This window comes from Poecilia formosa, unplaced genomic scaffold, assembly GCF_000485575.1.
Source record: "Poecilia formosa unplaced genomic scaffold, Poecilia_formosa-5.1.2 Scaffold48, whole genome shotgun sequence".
In the NCBI taxonomy this organism is placed as follows: domain Eukaryota; kingdom Metazoa; phylum Chordata; class Actinopteri; order Cyprinodontiformes; family Poeciliidae; genus Poecilia; species Poecilia formosa.
This window is the reverse complement of record NW_006799987.1, coordinates 733358-740931: the sequence shown is the minus strand read 5'-3', so window position 1 is coordinate 740931 and position 7574 is coordinate 733358. Positions and strand designations below refer to the sequence as shown.

The following is a 7574-nucleotide window of genomic DNA, read 5'->3' as shown; positions in this document are numbered from 1 at the left end:
GAACACAAGGTTACATCCACTGATCTGAAAGGATTCCCCAACCTGCAGCAGAGACCCGTCTTATTAAAAATCCTAATAACTTGATCTTGATTTTTCTTACTAAGACAGACGCTACTGACCTGTTTCAACTTAGAATCTAAAGAAATTATAAGATATTTAACAAAATATTTCTGTTTAAATCTATTCATAGTTACAGATGTGATCAGTATTGATGGGAAAAAGGAAGCTGGGATGAAGTATTCAATAATTTGATTATTTTTCCGTAGAATGTTAATTTACGTAAAATTCACGTAATATCAATACAGCAATGAAACGCACCAGCTTAAAAATACGATGGCATATGAGGATCAGATGGGGATTATTTTGTTTTTTTTATTACAAGGACAGTCACAATATTGTCAGAATAAGATGCAGTATTAGCAGAAGAGAGACATCAGTCATTTTAATGAGGAAAACAAGTTTTGATGAGAGTCAGCTTGGTGAGTTTGTGTGGTTGCTTCTGAAACACAGATAGTGGTTCGCACAATTGTATCAAATTTCAAGCTAATTTCATTATCTGTAAAAATGATATTAAAGTATAACTTAATAAGACGCTCAACATTCCTGATTTTAATTTTGGCTATCTCTTGTGTTCCCGTAAAATTACTACGTCTTTCTTCTAATATTCCAACATTATTCTGGTAATATCATGACTTTATTCTTGTACAAATATTTTCTAATATCCCGACTTTATTCTCCTATTTATCTTTTCCTTATTCTGGGTCAAATATTCTGTCATAGAAAAATAAACCTCACTGGAACATATCTATTCTAACTGAGCAAATACGACTCTATACAAATCACTCAAACTTTGCACAAAATCATGAAAAAAAGAGACATTTAAATTTCCTCTGCTTTTTTCCAACATAGCAGTAAACAAAACATTTTAGCTTTCTGCATCTGGCCACTAAGGTATTACGGTCATATTACCACTAAAGGCAAAGAAAGGGAAAAGGAAGAGAAGCAGCAATTATATAAACACAAAACTTCTTAACCTGTTCAGGTGATGAAATCATCTAAAGTTTAAGATTAAAAAGCAACAAATCTAAAGCAAAATAAACATTTTCTGACAGTGATTTAAAAGGAGTACCAAGACAGTGTAAACGTGGTGAGTAAAAGCCTTGATTTGCTGAGAAAGATGACAGACTCCTCCTGCAGCACCGCACACACACACACACACACACATACACACACAGAAACCCGGGGTGTGTTAGGAGTGTGTGAGTGATGAGGAGGCGCCATGCTGTCAGAGACCGTAGATGATATCCTGAGTTAGATCAAGATCCCTGCAGAGATGATTACAGAGACTCCGAGTCTCAAATCATCTGAGCTGTCAAATCCAACTAATTCTGAGTTACAAAGGTGATCCGGGCTGGAAAACCCATTAATCCCACTTCATCCCTCTTCAGATTACCTAATCTGGACTCCGAGGAGTCAGACTCAGAACTATTAAATCTGTAAAGAGAGCCAAGATGAGGAAAACAAAACAAAAAGGTCAATCAGATGGGCAGCAATATTCTGCTGCTGAATAAGTTCTAATGGAAACAGAATAATTATTTTAATTATTGATTATTCTGACGGTTAATTGGATAAAGAAAACTGCCACATTCTGCAGATTTTTCATTTAACCTCTTAAGCCTTTATTAAAATGTCAAATGAAGAAAAATAAACTATTCAATTCCTTTTTGAATGACAAAACAAACATTTTATTGTCTAAATTGCAATAGCAGTATTCCTTGAGTAAACACTTGATAATTTGTAGCGAAGGATGAATCTGCAGCTGAAAGTACTTCCATCATCAACATGTGAAAAGCTCAGTCCTTCCTGCTTGATCGGTACAGAGTGGAGCTGATCTGGTGACTATTTTTATTATTTTAAATTAATAATTAGATAGAAAAAGGTGCTAAAAGGCATTTATTAGCAGAATTTGAACCAGGTGAAGCTAAGACTATGACACCTAAAGAGTTCTGGGAAGAACATTTTTATAGAGAAAGGTTTTTTTTTATATTAAATTAAAAAATTATATATATTTTGTACAGTTTTGCTGCTCTGACTGTGTTATTTTTCTGGTCTATTTCATCTGTATACTCCAGTTAACAATTAAAAGATTACAAAATTAGTTGAAGTCTCACCTCTAGAGCACAAGTACAGCGATTACACCTGGTTCTTATTTATAAACATAGGTGAACCCAAAATAGGAATTTGCTGTTTCCATTGGATTGAAGTGGGTCAGAACCAACCAGATGCTGCAAATTAAAGGACCCAAATAACTGATCTACTTTGGTTCGACCACATCTTTGAAATAAAACCAGGAATGATGTTTGTCTGCTGGTCTGACGCGTGCAGACGCGTTTTAGTTCAATGCTGAGGAGGAACAACAGCAGCAATGTTATGAACCATTTAAAGTCCTTTATTCCACAGAAAGAGTTTTAAACTCATGTTCATTTTGGGCCGGCATAGTGGTGGAGGATTCTGGCCTTTCCCCCCCCATGGGGACTCGGCACCGTGAAGAAAAAGTAAAAAAAACAGTTGGAGACAGGAAACAAATACTGTTGAATCATGGGATGTTTTTGGTTTCCACACAAATTTCTTCCATTTTCGTTCATATCAAATCAGTTTTGCACTTCAGGATGTGATTAAGCTGCTGCTCGGAGAACAAACCAAATCTTCAAATCTTGTCCATGTATGTAATAAAATTTAATTTAGCTGCAGCATACAGTCTGTCATTCCATTATCCATCTAATGTGTGCAGGCCTACATATAGAGACATTCATTATTCAGGTTGGCACATCTGAAGAGACGGACGCCGGAATGCGTCAGCACTTCCTGGGAATGAAGGCTCAGCAGCAGCAGACACACTTACTGGAACAGGGCACACATTTAATAACGTCTTACATACAACTAAAATCTGACTAAAATAAAAAGCGTTTGCATAACTTCCAGTGTGAAACAATAGATGGACAGACATGTAGACAACCAGTGGGTGAATCCGGATTCCCTTCAGCTGCTCTGAGGAATCCGACAAGGTGCTAAATAAGCAACAGCACCGTCCAAATTTCCTCTGTTTGCTCTTACATAATCAGCTGCACCGACTGTTTATTTCTCAGCGGCTGAGTCAAATTAACAGGACAGAGATTTCAGTTAAAAGCCTTTTACCTGTGCAGAGCTGCCTGCTCTTCTACATGGTTACATAATCTTCAATAATTCGGAGTAATTTTTCCAAAAGTATTTAAACATCCAGATTTATGTGATAGAGACAGAAAGCAGTAAATGATTGAGGCAGGACAACGACTGGCCATGAGAGGAGAAGAGGAGAAGAGGAGAAGAGGAGGAGAGGAGAAGAGGAGAGGAGAGGAGAGGAGAGGAGAGGAGAGGAGAGGGTTTTTGGGAAAAAAGGATTCATATTCATTAAAAAATAGTTATTGCAGATTTTCTCCCTTATAACATGGTTATAAGTGAAAAGTCTTCCAGTTTTTAATCAATATTAAAAAATGATTGACTTAATCAGGCTCCTGTATCTTGCTGAAAGTTATTTGTAGGTTAGTTTTGTCTTATTTCAAGCTCACTAATATATTTGCACTTAAAAACTAGACCAAAATAATTGGTAAGAAGATGTTGTGTTTTTGCAGTGTCAGCCTTTTTAGAGGAAATCTAAAGTATTTGTGGATTTTAGCGACTCACTGGCAGCTTTGGTCTGTAACCGCCGCAAAAACCAGAATCCACATATTTTTACTTTACGTTTCATTCAGATAGCAAGAAATGTCTGGTTTTACAAACGTTAGCAGCTGAAATGTTTGCATTGAAGTAATAAAAACCTAACTTCTGAACTCCAGACATTTAGGAAAGCTGTGCTGGCAGACCCAGCAGGGGGTCTGGTTTCCTCGTAGCCGAGGGGAGCAATGCACCTCCAGGCATCCGGATCCAACAGAGCCGCTAGCTGGTGCTGACGGGTAACATAAATACCAGACATAAACAGAACAGAGACTAAGGGGGAATTAGTTGAGGACAAATGGAGGTTTAATGCGGCTTTCTTTCTGAACAGATAAAGCAACAAAAATAGAAACTATTGAAGCAGGAGACTGAACCATCTCACTGCATCTCATTTCATTTTATGACCGAAGCCCCGATGACAGAACGAGAAATGAAACCGTCTCGTTTGTCTGCAGACTCAAACCCGAGGGCGCAGACTTCAAACGTATATTTTAACATAATTTACAGACCACATTTGAAAGCCTGCATAAGCATACATCCACTGAGAAACAAGTCTGTTTCTATACAATCTCACAAAGTCAGCTATTCGATTTTCAAGTGTATTAGTATAAAAATCCTTTGCTATGTTGGTGCAGTTCCTCTAGTTTATCATTTTACCCTTACAATAAAAATATTGCATTCAACAAATATCAGCAAAAGCTTGAGAGGTTTAAGCCAGAAAGCTTAAAGTTAAATTCGGGACTTTTTAGGACCTTTTTTGTGAATGAAGCAAAAAACTATAAGTATAGAGGATGCTTGGTGGCTTCTGCTGTATTATAATTAAGCAGAAATTTCAGCCAAAAGTGAAATTTCTGGAGTTTCTCATGCTGAATATTGGCTCTCTAACCCATCTTAACCCCATCACCTGCGATAGATGCAAAACAGATACCTAGTTAGTTAGCATGGGTGCATTAGCAGTTAGAGGTAGCCTAAACTGCCCCAAGTCACAGAATGCAATAAAGATGTCTCTGCCTGTGACTTAAACTTTTGCCTGACAGAAAAATTATGTCATCATTCATGATAGACGCAAAAAAAGATAGCTCTGTATATTACCAGCTAGTTAGCGTTAGCTACAACTGCATCAAGTCACAGGACGCAGTGAAGATGTCTCTGCATGTGACTCAGATTTTTGCCCAACAGAAAGTTACGCGAGAAAAAAAGAAAAAAAAACAACAACTATGAATATGAGACTAATAGTCCTGCCAGAACAAAATGTAAGACCTTCGATTAACATATTTAAGTTTTGTGTTTTATGAATTTAAGGCACTTAAATTCATAAGTGCCTTATGAATTTAAGGCATTGATTTGGGCATCAATGCATAAACTGAAAGCATGCATAAGCATACATTGACTGAAAAATAATTTGGAAAATGTTATTTTGTTGTCGTTGTTTCCCATCTGTTGGGTTTTACCCCAAGTGGTGATGATTTTGTTGCTCCCTTTGTGTCCAGTCCATCTCCCATGATAGAGACAAACAACACTAGCTAGCTAGCAAGGGTATTTTAGCAGCTAGTTAGCAGTAGCCACAACTGCCTCGAGTTACAGAACGCAATGAAGATGTTTAAGTGCAACTCAAACTTTTGCCTGGCAGAAAAGTCCCTATGACAAAATTTAAAACCAAAATTAACACATGTAAGGTACTTGCACTTTATTCTATGAATTTAAGTCATTATAAGATATTAATTTAAGACTTTTTAAGGATGCACGGACATTCTGTGAATAAATAAATCTGGCATAGGGCAGCAGTGGATGACAAGTTCATTCACTCTCATTAAAGTACACAAGCCAAAATAATCACCTTCAGTCACCTGTCGCTGTGCTGCCGCTTCAGAAACTCATTTGAGCTCATAAAATGAATTTAATCCACAGTTTGAATCCAATCCCAGACGAAGCATAAGTGATAAAACTTTGTGAGCTGTTTTCACAGCTGATCCATCCAGCCAACACATGCAGAACTTTAATTAGTTAACGACCACATCAGAAAAAAGCTGCTTGGGGAATAAAAATAGAACGTCTTTTGTCATGTGGCAAAAGTGTGTGAGTGTTTGTGTGGGAGGGAGAGAAGGAGGGAGGCAGATGGTGATTCAGAAGAGGAGGACATGGCCAAACATCAGATAAAGGATACACAAAAAACAAAGAAAGAGAGAAAACAGGAAAGCATGAGGAGAGAGGGATGGTGTTGAGAGGAAGGTGGGATGAGGAAAGTGACAGAAACTAAATGAAAACAGAGTTAATTTAAACTTAGGTAAAGTAGAGAAGAGAGAAAGGAAAGAGAGGGAGCGTGACTGAGGAACAGACTGTGTGATGGTGGGGGGCATGTCCACACACACACACACACACACACACACACACATATCTTTGTTCCCACAGCATGACGAATACAAAAGCCCCACACTTCAATAGTTCAGTGTTTGGTGTAATGTTACAGCTCAGGTACAGACAAAGGGGGATCTGTTAGATGTCTGTTTCACTCTAATTTTAAACCTCAGTCAGTCGTGTTCCTGCTTCACTCGAAGTCGTGTCAGATTTCTTCTGGGGGTTTTTGTTTTCTGTTTGGTTACACTTCAGAGGTTTCAGACCAAAATAGTCCTAATATTAGCCAAAGATGAGCTGAATCAGAAAGCAGGTTCAGCAGCAAAAAAAACTAGAAATGACTTCAACTGAACCTGTCTGACAACATGAAGTAGGCATAAATGTCTCAACAAAGCAACATTTCAAGGCCTTAGGGTGTTTTCACACCTGGTAGTGCAGGAAAATTTCAACATTTGCTACATTTCAAGGTGCACTGTCAATTGAACAAAACTTTTTGAAAAAGCTGTTCCCCTCCTCACCTGTGGGGGCGCTGCACCAAGAACCACTGAAGGAAACAACATAAAAACCTCTGAAGAAGACACTGACCTCAACTTCCTTCTTCACAAAATGTAAACAAAAATTAAGTAACGAACGGACACCGAGGGTTGTAGGCGAAAAAGTGTTCGTTTTTTTAGTTTAAATGCAAAATATAAAAAATTTAAGCAAAACTACCATTTCACTAATGTTCTCAAGAACTGCTGATAATTTTGAAAGGAACACAAAATGTTGAGTCAAGCAGATCAGAACACCTTAACTATTCCAACCTAAATCAATTCCTGCTACTCCAACCTGTTAACTCAGATTAATGGCGTTGGGATGGATGCCAGGAATCGGAGAGCATTCAGCTCTTGGCAGTGATTAAGGATGTGATTTTTCCGACGTTCACCCGAGACGACAACCAACGATGGAGAAAAGCAGAGTGGCGTTAAATCCTGAGTGATGGAGCGATGATTCAACCTGCGGTTTCTGTGTGCGCCGCTTCGCTAAAAAACTCTGCGGAAAAATCCAGAATGAGTAACACTTCTTTGAACAATAAAAGCACAATTGTTAAACCATAATTTGCAAAATGTGACTCAGGTGAAAAGAAATGCCTTTGATGACAGAAAGGTTAAAAAATATATGATTAGTGACATTTATTACAAGAGTCACATGATTTAGCATAAAGCAGTTGGCTGAAACTCAATCTGAATAATCCATATTATAATTTTGCCTAAATTAGCGGGATTGGTGCAAAGATCAGATTTCGCTTTGCGGACTCGTAAGAAAAAGCAAACAATGTGATCATTATCTGCAGGTTTGTGTGTGTGACACATTGATTATACGGGTTATTGTAGGAGATGGAGCCTATCCCAAAACCCCACCCCAAAAACATGCGCGCGCGCGCGCACACACACACACACACACACACACACACACACACACACACACACACA

General features: G+C 38.1%; 1 protein-coding gene across 4 annotated transcripts in view; it reads right to left on the bottom strand.

Annotated features, from left to right (window-relative positions):
* pak1 (p21 protein (Cdc42/Rac)-activated kinase 1) overlaps window positions 1-7574 on the bottom strand; it is a 50062-nt gene that overhangs the window by 22121 nt on the left and 20367 nt on the right. The window contains exon 1 of one of the 4 annotated variants that reach the window (XM_016671688.1): window positions 5588-6008. The exons of 2 other annotated variants lie outside the window; for them this stretch is intronic. The gene's annotated coding sequence lies outside the window, so the exon portion shown is untranslated. Of the gene's footprint in view, window positions 1-3195; window positions 3238-5587; window positions 6009-7574 lie in introns of those variants that run through there. One more of the 4 variants, XM_016671689.1, reaches the window with a different exon arrangement.